Genomic DNA, 15,413 nt, shown 5'->3' with positions numbered 1-15,413 from the left:
AGCACTTCCACTGTGTCCCTCAGGCTTTTCTTACATTTGGTGTGATGAAAATATCCCACATCCGCTTTAAGTAATTTAGAATTTACTTTTTTCTATACTGGTATGTACAGGATTTCTTATCAGCTCTCTCAAAACGCTTAACAGGTAAATTTACCCATGTCTGCATTTGGCTATACCTACATTTGTCTACATAAAACAGATTTCATATGCTGAGAGACTATTTCTGTGCTGGTTTGGCCAGAAGTGGGTTTAAATGTGCTACTGACCTCATGCAATACTTAAAGCTCCTTTTGGGAAATGGCCACAGGTGCCTATCCTCTCTTGCAAAAAGGAGCTATGGAGCTGAAAACTGTCTTTTTGAGGATCTCAGAGACTCCCTCCTTTCTGATCTGAATCTGCTCTAAAATTCAGTTGGTTTGCTTGTTTGTGAAGACTACCTCCTGCCACACTGGCCAAAATGAATTCACTGCCTGCTGGGCCTCCCCTCTCTATCTCTGCCCATTGCTTGTCTGTTAGACTGTGAACACTTTGGAGCAGAGGCCCTTTTTCAGTATTATGGTATACAGGGGTCTCGGTCCATGGTTAGGACTCTGAGGTGCTACCGGAAAAAAGTGACCATGAAACCCAAGAGCTCTGAAACCTTATTTGACAATTTGTAATTCTGAGCTTGGCACCTCAACAGACACTCGATAAATAGCAGCAGGGAGACAGGGCTCTGGAATTATTAGTTTTATTATTAAATGTTAGTATGATTAGTTGTTGCTTTGGAATCAGTGATGTGTCTAACGTTCAGAGAGAGAAGACAGGTCCTGTACCCTAAGGCTCTAACAACTGAGATGTGAGTCGCGAGATCTAAAAGCCAGAGTACATCTAGTTTGCTGAGTGTCAGATGTGGAGCAGGAAACAAGGGTAACTGCAGCATCTGAGGGAGGTAAGTACCTGAGGCAGATAAAAGGCAGGAGAATAAAAAGATTAGAAAGATTAAAAAGATTAAATTGGGTGAAGGAAAATGCATGATGCACACAAAGAAGCGTTCCCTGCCTGTGCAATATGTGAGGCTGCAAAATACTCTCAAACTTGACAGGGCTTAATGAGAAATGTCATTAATTTCAGTTCTGGGCCTCAGAACTGGAAAGTGCTCGCTTTACTTGCCTGCTGATTGAACATATTTATTTACTGTAGGAAGAGAATGACCCAACAGTGGCCCTGCAAGGAATGCAATGCATGGGTTTTAAGCATGTTCCTACTTCTTAACGTCTTTGGCTCTCTGATCTAAAGCAAACGTGATGAAACGTGCAAGTACAAACAGAAAGAAAACTTCGTACATAACCACTGCCTGGACTGTTTGCCTTTCGAAACACCTCCCCGAGCAGGCGATGGGAGAGGCTCCCTGGGAAGGAGGTAGCTTGAGCCCTGCAAGAGGAGCCCAGAGCTATGTCCAGCAGCTCCTGTGAGGCACGGCTGCCCACCCGCACAGGCACCGAGCCCGGCTGCGGGCGGGCGGCTGGCTGCTCTCGCTGCGAGCTGGCCCCAGCTGCTGCTCCACACTCCTTTGACGTGTATGTGTGCCTGTGTGTGTGTGTGTGTTACATGACTATAGAAGGAGCAATCACTCAGCTCCCAGGAATCTTAGCAACAGCCGCGTCCCCAGAAAAGGCTTGTAGCAGCTGGAGCGGTGATGACTCAGCAGCATGGTCTCTCTGGCCTCTTGCTGATCCCTGGCAAGGACTGCAGTCCAAGTTCTGGCTCCCTTGTTTGGGTCAGTGCTTTCTTGCTGGCACCAGTAGATGAATTCCTGGATCCTGCTGGCCTTGGCATTAGAAAGCAACCAAAAATGAGCTGATATCTGCAGCCAAAAAAGTTTTTGTTCTCTTTTTTTCGTTAACGACAAATTTAAAAAAAAAAAACAAAACAAAAAAAAACCCCAAAAAACACCACCCAAAACCAAAACTGAACAAAACCTGAAGAATCCTGTTACTACATTGTAACAGAGGAGACAAATGGCAGAGTTCATCCGTGGGGGATGTGTAGGGGAAAGTGGTTGCAAACTGGGAGACCCAGGTCCTTGCTGCCCCTTGGGAAATGCAGCAGATTCATGGGGTTGGGGCGGGGCTGGAGACTCTACAAAACATCACTAGAAGGTTTGTTTATTTTATGTACCAAGAGTTTGTGAATGTCATGTTGAGTAACTCTGTCGACATTTCACCTAGTTAAGTCACTAGTGCAACGAATCTGTTCGGCCTCGAGTTGTTTTTACCTCGGAGGATGATGTTTGTATCCCAGGCTCCCCACCCTCCTGCAGTAATTCCACAGACCAGCGAGAGATTGGGATTAAGGAGTCACGGGTCAGGACTGAGATGAGGGGGCTTGGATGGGAGAGGGTCTGCGGGGTAGGAGGGCAGCGCTGCAGCCGGGAGAGGGGCCCCCGAAGGGGCGGTGGGGGGGAATGGGTAAGGGGGGGCTGCAGGAGCCGGGGCGGGGGGGGGGGGGGGGGGGAGCTGTTTGTCTGGATTTTTTTTGGCAAAGAGCTGCCGGGAAGCTTGCTGGTCCTGTGCCAGGCTCCGGCCAGCGCGGCTTGGCCCCTCCTTTTCACGAGCACTAAAAATTCACCCTGAAACAAAAACATCCGTGTGCGTGTGTGCGTGTAACAATCTGCCTTCTCAGCAGCACCGCCGCCACCCCGGCAGCGCCGGCCTCATTACCGAGAGCAGGAAATGAGTAAAACATAAATGACTGGGGAGGAGGCAGGAGGGGCCGCCCCGAGCCGCGGGGATGGCCGCCCCTCCGGGCCGGGCAGCGGCGGGGGCTGCGGAGCGGCTGCCGCGCCTTATGCAGATGTCGGGGACCTCAAATGTCTGCCGGAAATTACAGCTCATGTCGGCCGGGGGGGCCGTGCGTTCCCCGGGCCGGGGAGCCCAGCGGGAGCCCCTACCCCCCACCCCCCGCCCCCGGGCTGGGGCCGGCAGCCCCGGCCCTCGCCAAACCCAGCTCGTAAATCAGCTCTGCAGGAGAAAAATACACGTAGGAAAATGTCTCGGGGCAGGAGGAACAAAAAAAAAAAAGGAGGGGGAAAAAAAAGAAACCCAACCAAGGAACCACCCCAAGCGTGGCCCGGCGCGGTTTGCGGGAGGGCCGGAGCCGGCCGGTGCGGGCCGGCGCGGCGGGGAGCGCGGCGGCGCTGGGGCTGGGGCGGGGGGGAGCGGGGCGGCCCGGGCCGGCCTGGCCTCCCCCTTCCCGTAACAGCCCGGAGCCGTTCCAAAGTAAACGCCGTGCGGGCCGCGGAGGCAGGCGGCCGCGGTGCCCGGCACAGGCGGCGGGCGGGCACGGCCCCGCTGCCAGCCCAGCGCCCAGCCGCGGCCCTGGCCCCAGGCCAGAGGGAAGCGAACGTGCCTCGCTCCCGGCCGCGGGCTGCGGAGCGGCCAGCCCCGGGAAAAGGCTGGGAATGTGGGAAAGTGATCTGGCTGCACAGCCGAACAGGTTACGGGAGGGTGTTTTCAGTGTAGGAGGGCGTAAGAGCAATTCAGGTGCCCTGGGGAATGTCTGACTGAATAGCAAGAGCAACACCTCGCATGCCTTGAGCAGCAAAGAGCCGGGTGCCACATGGTGCGATTCCAGCATTACTCACCCCCGGGATCAGGCGCTTCCCCACCCAGTTACATATGACCAGGAAATTATAGCCTGCACCGCTCCCGCCTGGCTGAGCGGCTGCCATATCATATGATACACACCAGAGCAGCGTGTCTGATGAAACAACAGAGCAATGTGTGTTTATTGAAACTCTCACGCTTTGCAGAAGAGACGGGCCTGGCTGGGTCAGACTGTCATTAGGTATCCTGGATGCATACTCCCTCTTGCACATCTTGCCATTAATTACAATTCTGGATTAAAAATCCTTCCTTTACACTCACTCTTTACGGCTGTCCTTGTAGACCCCGCAGTCAGCCCCTGTGGCTTAGACATTACAATTCCTCACTCATTCCATCCATCCCATCTGTAGACATACTTTAATTTTTCTTCACACTCAGTATTCAAAAGATCTTTCTCCTATAGCCATCATAACAAGAGCTCTGCAGCTCTCATCTTTATTGCTATGACATTCACATCCCAGGTCTGAAGTGCACCTTTCCTCCCTGCAGTACGCAGCAAATGGAGCTACAGAGGTCATCTCTGCAGCACACCATATCGTCCCGTTCCTGTCTTCAATTTACCCGCTACTTCCTACTTAACATGGAGTTTAAGGAACTTGTTATAATGAAAGTCACCTGTGCCAGACTGCTCATCCATCTTTTCCAGTATGTTTCTCCCTGTCGCCTCCACTAATAACGTGAGCTCTCACCAGCCCTGGCAGTCTTCTCATAACTTTTCTGCCATCTCTCCAATACACACCTCTTTTTGCCCCACCTTTTGCAGCAGCATCTCTACCTAGGTCAGCTCTCTGCAGCTAAGGTAGTCTAATTTTCTACAGGTTTGTTTCGTTGACCCTAGGCACCAGTTAAAGCCTCTCCTTCTAACTGCGTATTTTTAAGAGCTGCAGCCCATGCAGTTTTTCTGAAGTCTGAGAAAATACGAACTCCTATTGGAGCCTTCTGAATTGAATAAAAGTGTCTTCTCTTCCCCTCTCCTGGCTTTTAATGCAATTAAGTATACCTGAGCCAGCTTCTCATCCATCCAATTTGCTTTTAGTTGACCAATGTGTCAAAAATTATACAGGCATCTGACATACAATGTCATAGAGATGTCATAGATGCTCCCCCACCAAAGATCTTGTGATCACATAAAACTTTCTTTGCAAAGCCAGACATAAATTGTAACTGCAAAACCAAGTGCTGCTTCTCATTACACCCTTTTATGCTATTTTTTTTCCTTTCACCATTCCTCTGTGCATGCCTTTTTAGATCTTCTACTCCTGAGGGCAGGGACTGGGCTGTCTTCTGGGCCTGGAAAGTGTTAAAGGCCTTATGGGCATAACAACAATTTAATTAGTTAATAAGTACTAACAATTTGTATTAGTATCATGCTTCCTGCCATGTCACATCAGACCACTGCTCCAGCCAGTCAAACATACCCCTCTTTCTCATGGTGCTCGGAATTACTTGTCCCCCAGCGAGGCCAGGGCCTCACGTGTGGTGGTGGTTGGACCCTCAAACCCAGTCTCATTTTGCAGAGTCTGTCCAAGGCTTGCTTGTTCCAAGCGAATCCATCACCCAGCCAACCTCAGATCTGAGTTTTTGCTGTATAAAGAGACGCTCCTGGCTAATCGAGCCCGGTAATGTATCTGACAGTGAGACTTGCTGAACTGTTCAGAGGAAGGGATGACAGGTCTGTCATATTCCCAGCATGGCACTACTCAAGGATAGGCAAAATAGAAGGATGAAGCGGGACTCCTTAGTGGCCCCCGTCCTCCCGTGCCTCCCAGCATTGGGGCTTGAAACTTCCCTGCACTCAATTGCCAGTGCCTTTCATTTTTTTATAGATGTCTGTTTCCTCTTCAAAATATAGTATTTGCTTCCCTAATATTGTGCAGTAGCAAATTCCACAGTTTATCCTGTAGCTTTCTGCTTCAAGGAGGGATAATCTTGTGCTTGATAACATAAAGCAATTTTTTACATCCTGTATCAATCATACTGAACTATAAGGAAAACTAGGAGTCTTCTCGAAGGGGTTTGACAGCTTTACTGTGGAAAGAATCAGGAATGTGAGACTTGGTGAAGAATTTCAATTAAAAGGAAGCCAGGAAGACCTTTGAGACAAGGTAGACACCTGTATTATATTTTAAGAGATATCTTTTATTTGTATATCTTATATTCCATACCCCTGCACAAAGCCTCTTTGTCTTACATTTCAGCAGAGAATCCTACACTGAGAAGCTGCAGATGGATGATTCGGCACAACAAATAAAACATTTAAGAGGGGGGAAATGGGCTACTCCTTAAACATTGCTCCTTTATGTACCATTTTGTCTGTGTAGCATGACTGCCATCCTGCTGAGGAACAGGAAGGCAATTTCAGGCAGTGGCAGCAGTATGAGGAAAGGCATGGGACAAGACTGCGCTGGCACTTGGGAGGATTGCAGGGATGATGGAAAGCACTGTAAAACTGGGCAAAGCCAGGAACTGGAACACTCAGCGTATGCAGCTGGAAGCTGTGCTGAGCAAACTGCAAAGGCCTTCTACTGGGAGGTGACACTGAGCCTGTTCCACAGCTCCTTCCACAGCAGCTGGCCCCGTTGGACACAGTGCCCTCAACAGAAGGTATCAGGGTGGCTGAAGTCCTGAAAGAAATTCTAATGCACCCGATAGTTATGTTGTACAGTCCCAGGGCTTGTGTGAGATTAACGGCTGGTAAAAGATGGCATATCTGGAATAAGTTATCTTGTTGCCCCTCTAGGGCAATATATAAGAAGAAAGCGTAGTGGCACATTTAAACCATATGACGAAGACCTGTATTTTGGAATGACAGGTCCTCCTCCATGACTGGAGCACGACCTAGCTGGTGACTGAGATATCTGGTGTTTATAGGCAATGATTCCTCACAAACAAATCAACTAAATGAACAAACTGGGTGATAAAGTAGAGCCAAGAACTGCATTGTCCTCCTCAGAGTCATAAAAACGCATCCTTTTTACAACTGCTGAGTGCTTTGCCAATATCATGCCAAGGTGAGAGCAGTGGGGGGAAGGGAAAGATATTGAAAAGGAAAATAAATGGGCCAGGTAAACAGTGCTGCTGCTGCTGCAGCAGCCGTGGTTGTCATGGCGACAGGGGGTGAAGAAGAGGAGGAGGAGGAGGGAGGCGGATTGATCGATAGTCCTGTGCTGGTTCATCTGGCTTCCATCCACGTGCTGCTACAGAGGGAGAGAAAATCAAAGAGCCACACGCAGGGCGGCCGGGGCTCTGATTCAATACATGGCAGCAGCTTGATCAATAGCTTGTTGGAAGGTGGGTAATTGACTCCCCTTCTACCCAGGAGAAAGCGGTGCTGCGATAGAGATGTGTTCGTTAGCTACTGATTCTCAGCTCTACTTTATCACCCAGTTTGTTCATTTAGTTGATTTGTTTGTTTGCTTGCTTGAGATCCCCACTTCAGACCGATTTCTCCCTGTACCTGTCAAAGATGAGCACCAGCTGCTGGAGCAGAGCCAGGACTGCCCTCAAGTTTCTGAGCCACTTTCCCTCTCCTCTCCTTTCTTTGGTCATAACTGGGATTTTCATCTCACACTGGCAGAGGTTTTGATGGGGGAAGCTGGAAACAAGGACAACGTTTTCTTACGGGATTTTTAGAGCTTCTGTTTCTGGCTGGGTCTGGGGGAGCATAAGTACGGCTCATCTGAACACAAAAAGCACAGTAGCCCTCCCCGCCCCCCCCCCCCCCCCCCCCAATTAAATAGTTAAGTCTGGTTTTGCACCTCACAAGCCATGTGAGTTACAGGGAGAGATTTACAACTGTTATTTTTGTAAGTCTGCTGTTCTCCAGAGGAGTTATCCACAGAGGGTGACCAGGTGATGCTATCAGAGAAGAAAAGAGAGAGAGAGAGGTAGCAGAGGAAAGAGCAGGAAATCAGGGCATGCTGAGAAAAAAAAAAAGAGGAAAATGCAGAAAAAGGGATCTTTCCAAGGAATGCACATATTCATGAAGCACTGAGATAGTGTAGGCTAATCCTCCATTTCTACCTAGAGCTGGGCAGGGAGCCCTGGCACAAGCTACTGGCTTGACCTTCAGGCAGGCAGCGCTGCATTTTGTAAACAAGCCTGTACGATAAAACCAAGTTCACCCTCATGCTGAATAAGCTTCTGCAGGCATTTTCGAACAAAACATAGTGGAATTTGGCTGGCAAACCCAGGACTTATGTTTTATATCTTCTATCAAAGCAAGCAGCACAAACCTCCCTATCACCTCCCCGGGGCACTAAGAACCTAATTGACTTCAACAGGGAAAAAACAATGCCACTCTGTGTGGTGCAACACCCATCAGCAAACTCTAAGCATGAAATGGTAAATCTAGAATTCGAGATGTTCTGGGAGGCAAGGACCATCTGTTTGCTCTATACTTGTCTATTGTCCAGCTTGCTGGAGTCCTGGTCTACAATGAGCATTTAGGCATATAGTAATAATAAGAGCAGTAGCATCCATTGCTGGGTAATTGATACTGCTTTGTGGAGCAACTAGCCCCTTAGGGTATTGCTAAGCAGAGGCAAACACACCAGAAGTATCACTTCCTTCAGTTCCTTGGATTTTTCTCGGAGCTATCCCATCCAAATGCACTGCAGTTCAATTTTATTTAGTTCTGAATTAAAAATGAAAACTCATTTGCTTGGAATTCTGCTTCTCTTAAGTTAGCTGGCTGCAGTCCAGCACTCGGGGCATGTGCTTTTAGGGTCTGATCCACATCCCAAAGAAGTCACTGAAAATTGCTCCACCGATTTTAATGAGTCAAACCACTGTGCGAGGAGTAAGCTATCATCTCTCAAGGCCTTTTTTTATTATTTCCTTTTCATGCTTTGAAGCACTAGCAGGTGTATCTCACAGACGCTGGATGTAAATCACAGTAGGAAGAGGGGGCTGTGTGAGCACAACTGCTCCCTGTTGCATAACCTAGAAGATGCAGGCTATATCAGGCGATACCAACAGGGTAGGGACTACAGTTCTTTTTGCTCCCCAGTATATCTGCCTCTGGAAATATTTACGAACCATCCACAGATGCCTCTGTGCCCTGCAGAATATTTTCCTTTGGTTCCTTTGTGAGTGGGAAGATAAGAGCTTCCTAACCTCTGGGCATAATTTATAGCAGAAATAAATAGCAGGATGATAGAACATCTCTAAAGTAAATTATTGAAAATATTCACCTGCCAGTTCTCCAGAGAAAGCAGGCAGGTGGGCGAGCCAGAATCAAGTCAGACTAAAAGCCTTAGAGGAACAGTTTCTTCTAGTCATAAAGGAACAAAAAGTGTTTGCAGCACCTGCAGACTGCATCCTCTCTAGAAAGAAGCCAGAAGGTTGGACAAAATATTATATAGACAACGGAACAGCCTGTAGTCAGATTTGCACTCGGGCAAAATAAATAAAAGGACATACAATATTCAGCGTCGCTATCAAGCTAAATGCCTGGACTACCTGCCAACAAGAAGCATTATCTATTTGCTGAATCATTATGCCTGACACAGGTGGGGAAAGTAACAGGGTACGTGGAAGACATGGGAAAGGCAGGATGGATCTCTTACACATCAGCAGGGCTCCAGAGAATCAGCTCAGTGAGTTTTGCTGTTGTTTAATGTACAAATTCAAGGGCCTCACCACTGAAACGTAGTCTAAATTCTGGGAAGAATGAGGTAATCCAAACGCTCTGTGAGCATATGTGCAAGGGGAATGATGTAATGCACAAACAGCCTATGTCTTCCTCGAAAGGGACCTTCCTTGAAGGTCTCTCTGAAGCTACATGGGAGCTTTAAAAGGGCATTATATCACCTGCTTCTGCACTAGTGCACTTTCACAGCTGTATTGGGGACCTTGCAGGCAGCGTCCAGTCAAAATTCAGGTCACTTACTAAAATGCCACTTTATAGGTGTTTGCACAGGAGCCTTCCTAGCAGGGAATGGACTCCTCCCTGAAGCAAAAGCGGTAGAGGTAAGTCAAGCTTTGTCAACGGTAAAGCACAGGGCTATGGTAACACAAAAGATCCTGTATCCTAAAAAGTGAGAAAAACAGCTGCAGTCCCACACTAGATGAAAGGTATCAATGCTGCCATTCTATGGTGCCTACCATAATGCTTACCCGAGGCCTTAAAACAAGGATCATAAAGCAAATCTGCGAGTGTCTAGCACTGAGTTGTCTGACTGGTGGGCTGTGGGCTGGGATCAGGCCTTGGCATTTTCCTTTGAATACCATCTTGACAACAGAAGAGCTAGGGAAGGGTGATTAAGGAAGACCTTGAAGGCCATTTATTAGTGCATTCCTGCAAACTCTAGCCACAGGCTCTGCAATTGCTCTTGTGTCCAGCTAGGAGGGAGAGGATAGACTGGGATGTTGCTTCTGACTGTGCCTACAGGTCATCACAGCGTCCCTAAGGCATGTGAGAGAAAACACTACTGACTTTGGGCTCTTTAGCACTGGAAAAACTGGATACCTTGGTAACAACCTGACAAACTGTTCTAGGGAAAACACATAGAACAAAGAGTGCATAGGGAGATCGTCTGCTTTTAGAAGAGCAGCCAATGGGCCTGAGACAGATACTGGGCTTTGTAAGAACCTGCCATAACTGATAAAGATCAGGACAATTTTTGGGAGGGTCATTGCAGCTCTCATATCTCTTCCAAATCCAGGGAGTGTGACAGTGGCTTAATTCCCTTTGCCTCAAGAGTGACTTGTGACCTGGAGCACTCAGCATGCTCAGCTGAAAGGCTGTTCCTGTGCCTGAACAAGCAGCTGCCTGGCTGTCCTACATTGTACCCAAAATGCACACAGAGCCTGAAGTATCTGACTTGACCTTAGAGCACCCTCAACCTGAGAAGCCAGGCCAACACCCATCAGTAATGTAACTTGAATTCTAAGCTCTGGTGCTGCAAAGATGCATTGTTGTATGATTAATGAATGCCATTAAACCAGAGAGCCTCTTCAGCCAGCAGTGAAAACTCAAGAGAAACATTGGACAGTCTGCCACAGCCAAGGGCCTAAACCAAAAAAAAGGAAATAAATGCTTGTGGTTAAAGAAAACTGACTTTCAGTCTCCTTTCGAGATTGCTCCATTCTAAATTGCTAATCCACATTGATCCATGTTAAGAAAGTTGGTAGGGCAGCCTCGTGCCTGTGCAGCTCCCCAGGCAGGAGGAACAGTGTGAGTCCCAGCAAGGACAGAGCATGACAGAGGAGCCAGTCAACACTGGTGCTACCCTGACTCCAGTTCCTGGTGGGAAAGCAAAGCCTGGATATTTTGCCAGTGCTACCTCAGGTTCTTTTAGATATAACTGATCAAACTGAGAGGTTGATATGAAGAAGAGGAAGGTAGCACACAGCCAGTAGTAACTTCAGCTATGTTAGTACACCTGCTCCACTGCTGATGGAATCCTACACATGCAGAGATTTACAGTAAGCGAACCAAGTTAATTTAGCTTCTACTTGTAATCAAAATGCACTTCATTTAGCTCGCCTGAAGCAAACGCTGGTGATTTTTTGGGGTTTTACGGTGCAGATAACCTGATCAATCGTCACAGATCCTTGAGGTAAGACTATACTTGAATATAGATGAGAACTACTATATATGCCTTCTGGGCACAGCATAGAACGGTGAAAATTGTGCTTATTATGCAATTAAACTTCCAGTTAGTTGTGAATTTGGACCCTTTTTTCTGGATTAGCGTTTGATGATTTCTCATGCTTTGCAAGAGGCCAGCTGTTCACACCAGCAAGAATCCAGAGCCAGGGAGGATGCAGCAGACAGAAGAGCCTGGGGAGAGGGCAAAAATGCAGCTCAAAGTGCCAGGAACCTGAAGAAAAGCAGGCGGCAGGTAGCAGAAGTGTGTGAGGAGGGTGCACCCCTAAGCAGTCAGGATTGCAGATGCCTCCATGCCTGCACTGCCACATGGATGGTTTTAAAGTAGAGCCAGTTCCCATAGCAACAGCACCTGCCAGAGCTGCCAGCCGCAGGGATGCGGATCCTGAGGAAGGTAAAGAACAAGGCTGACCTCCCACACCAACCCAGCCAGCAGCACAAAGCCCCATCCCAGGCTAGCTGTGCGGCTCCCAGGGCAGTGCTTTCCCCATAAGCAGGAAGGCCAAGAGCTCTTCACCTGAGCCCCTAGTGAAAGCTGGATCAGCTGAACAGCAGCTCCTGGTTTGAAGCCACAATTCAAATCCAAACAATTTTTGGATTCCCAGGAAATGAAGAGATGCTGAGCTAAACTTCATGGTGTTGCAGGACAGCTCAGAGGACAGGAGAACATACAAAAGCATAAGGGAACAGGGGGATCCCCACTTTCTGACACATTACCAGACAAGTGTTTTTCCTTCCCCTTGCACCTGCCTTCTGGCAGGTTTTTACCTGCTACTGCCTCTCTGCTGTTGATTTTTGTTCTTACCCTCCTTCCAGTGCTCCAGCAAAATTTTCTGCTTTGTAGGCATGATGACAATGAAAACTGATGTTTACCAGCTCTAGCAGGGTTCATTTTCATGCTTCCACAGTTCACACTTTCTCCAGGAGACAAAGAATTTGTGGAAGCAGGAGGCTGCCATTAGCAGGATTGAATATCAGACACCTGAGAAAGCTGACACTAAAGAAGTGATGCAGGCAGTTCTCATGAGCAGGTGGCTACATCATAAAACCTCTTAAACTCAGTGCTACCTAGCCCCAGGCTGGCAGCCTTGGTAGAAAGGCCAGGGGCCAAATGGGTCAGAGACTGGCATCTCTAGGTCATGAGGGCTTCTTCAAGGGCTGGGCTGAAGTGTGCTGCAATGGCTGAGTGCATGCTCTCACCTATGCCTTCTTCTGCTCCTTCTCTGTTGCCCTCTTACCTGGGCAGTGAATCTCACATCTTTCAGCAGAATAGAATTCATCTTACATTGAGTACAAGGAATAAAAAATACAGGGAAATTGTTAGGCCCTGATAAATAAACATTTTCAGGAACAATTTCATCTTGCAGACTGTGGAAATTTGTGACAGATCTGAAGTCAGGCAAATCAAGAGGACTGCTCATTCTGATATTGTGAGAGAAAGCAGCAGCAGCCAGAGAAATGGAAAGATCGACAGTTAATTGGAAATGTTACATCTGCTGTTTATGCAAAAGGCATAAATATTTATATCCTGAAGGCTGACTTTTGGGTTCGCTCCTCAGCAGGAAGAGATTTACATTTTGAATAAAGACTTTTTTCTTTCTCCTTCTCAGTAAACGTGAACAGTTTATTATTCCTTTAAACAGGAATCCTTAGCCAAGTCCTCCAGTCCTGTTAGTTACATGCATGCAGATTCCCTTGGCTTCAACAGAAATTACAGGTGTGTGCAGACTGCTGCATCCTTCTCTTTTTATAGACAGAAAGAGAGGAGTGAGACTGAAACAAAAGGGCAGGAACTGTGATCATAAAATGAGAAGGCAGAAAATGCAGTCGCAATCCAAAGGCACCTGAGATGCTGAACTGCTTTTCTAAATCTGCTTTCGGTAAGAAAATAATGAAAGTCTGCACCTTGAAAGCATGGAAAGATTTGATAACATTAGCTGTTGATAAAGAGCAAGGAAAAAAATACTTGGAAAACCTAAGTTCAACACTACGTTGGATTAAGCAGCCCTCACCACAGTGCAATGAGTGAACCAGCTAACAAAAGTATTTACATATGCAGGGATTCTAGAAAAGCCAGGGAAATCTGCTGAAGTACAGCAATATTACAAATAACAGCACAAAGTATGTTACCCTACAAACCATCTTGTGCCCTATCTGGCCTCCACACCTCCTGCTTTTCTTTGCCTTTCCTTGCCCCTGTACTTACTGAGAAACACTTCATCTCCCTCCCTGTCCTGTCCCATACTGCTGTGCCAAATGTGTTGCTCTCAGCTTGTCCACCCTCATATCCTGTGGTCTGCCATCTTGCTCCCTTCTGTCCTCTGATCTCTGCCTGCTTCCATCCTTACCCTCTGCCACAGGCTTCACCTGCTCTCCTGCTCACCTTCTCACTGCTTTTCATTTTACTGCACGTGCTCAGCTCCAACATCCTCCCTTATCCCTATCATTTCCCAGTTTGAGGGTCTCCTGCATCACCTTCCCCTATTACTCCATTTATTCCCATCAGTTTCTCCCTCCACCTGCTCTCTTCTCTTCCTCCACTCCCAGTCTCAGACCTTGTATTTACCCTATTATATTCTCAGGAGATGTCAAATCCACACATCTCTGTGTGGATGCTGAAGCTGTTTGCCTTCCTGTCTTCTACAGCATCATTCATTTCTCATTTTAATCATTCTCTCTGACTAACTATGACATTAAAGCTAAAAAAAAAAAAAAAAAAAAGGAGTTACAGATAAACAGTAACAACACACCCCAACAAGATACAGGATTTTGTCAATTCCTCTCTTTGGTACTTATCAAACAGATAAGTGGCCCAACCCTGAAGGCCAGAGAGCAGGTTGCAGTGCTGTCAGGCATCCAGCCATTGCTTGAGATTCCCAGACTTAAGCCTTGGACATCTCAAACAGTGCATCTTGCCCTCTATTTAATGATAAAAACTATGCCTCTTGCAGGGACTAAAGAGTCTCCAAAAATATAACATCCTTATTTGAAAGCACTTGTGTGGAGAACGGTTAGCTTTATGGGAGGAGAGCCTGCTGCAGACGAGAGGGATACCTGACTGGAGTACTGATTTGTGCCTCCGTGGTGCAGAGTTATCAATGCACAGCATTCGCATTCCCACAGGGTCAGCAGACCGGGCCAAAGGTGTGGTCGAGTTTACTTTAACCTCCTTTCTAGCAGTCACTGGATGACTTCCAATGACTTCTCCCTTGTCTCTCAAAAATGTGAAAAAGGAAAGCACCGAGATCATGAGAGGGTGTTTGCATTCTCCTCTGGTTTGCCCCTTGTTTCCGAGGCCCTAGAATTTCAAAGTAAGATTTTTAGTTTAAGGGAATTTTTGTGTGTTTTTTAAAATGGTTTGTCCTCTGGGACTATTTTTCCTGGCTCCTATCGTTTCTGTTTCCATGGCAACTACAGCTGGCTCAGATGTGCTGTTGCCATGGCAACTGTCTGGTCCTCCTTTCAAACGATGCAGTGAAACAGTAAAGATATTTGCATCCCCAATGCTGTATGGAACAAATCTTTTCCACCACTCATGGGGAAGACATAAGACAACTGTATAAAATCAGCACAACATCCGATCTAAATCCTCTTGGAGAGGGTTTTAGACAGCCGGTGATATGACAGAATTGCAAAGAAAATTGGGCTTTTCCATTCATGGGCTTGCAGGGGGCTGGCACTTGATTGGCATTTTTAAATTCTTTTCTGGGCAAAGCATTATGCTTGGAAATACCCACATGGGAAGAACACAAGGTTTACCAGGAACAGCTAATTCACATAAAAGCTATCACATCTTGTTTTCTGTAAGATCTTAAGAGAAATTGTTATGTGTTAAGAAACACATGGTAAAATATACCTTGGTATTTCATCCTAAAGAAAAGATCAAAGCTTGCATTACTCATGATTGTATCCTAGGATATGGCCAAGGTAAGATGCCTAGGTCCCTCTTAGACGTATAATGCCACAGATTCACGGATAAATCATACTTTCCTTTAATTGTCCATCTCATATCCCTATCTCTGCATGCATACCACCCCATATGTGGAGACACATGGCAACAAACCACGGGACGCCATCACTCTGCCTGCTTATCATCAGACATGGTACCAGAGGTGTGTTTCTTTTCTGTGACACTGGGAAAAAAAGTGACA

This window comes from Falco biarmicus, chromosome 7, assembly GCF_023638135.1.
Source record: "Falco biarmicus isolate bFalBia1 chromosome 7, bFalBia1.pri, whole genome shotgun sequence".
Taxonomy (NCBI): Eukaryota; Metazoa; Chordata; class Aves; order Falconiformes; family Falconidae; genus Falco; species Falco biarmicus.
This window is presented reverse-complemented; position numbering follows the sequence as displayed.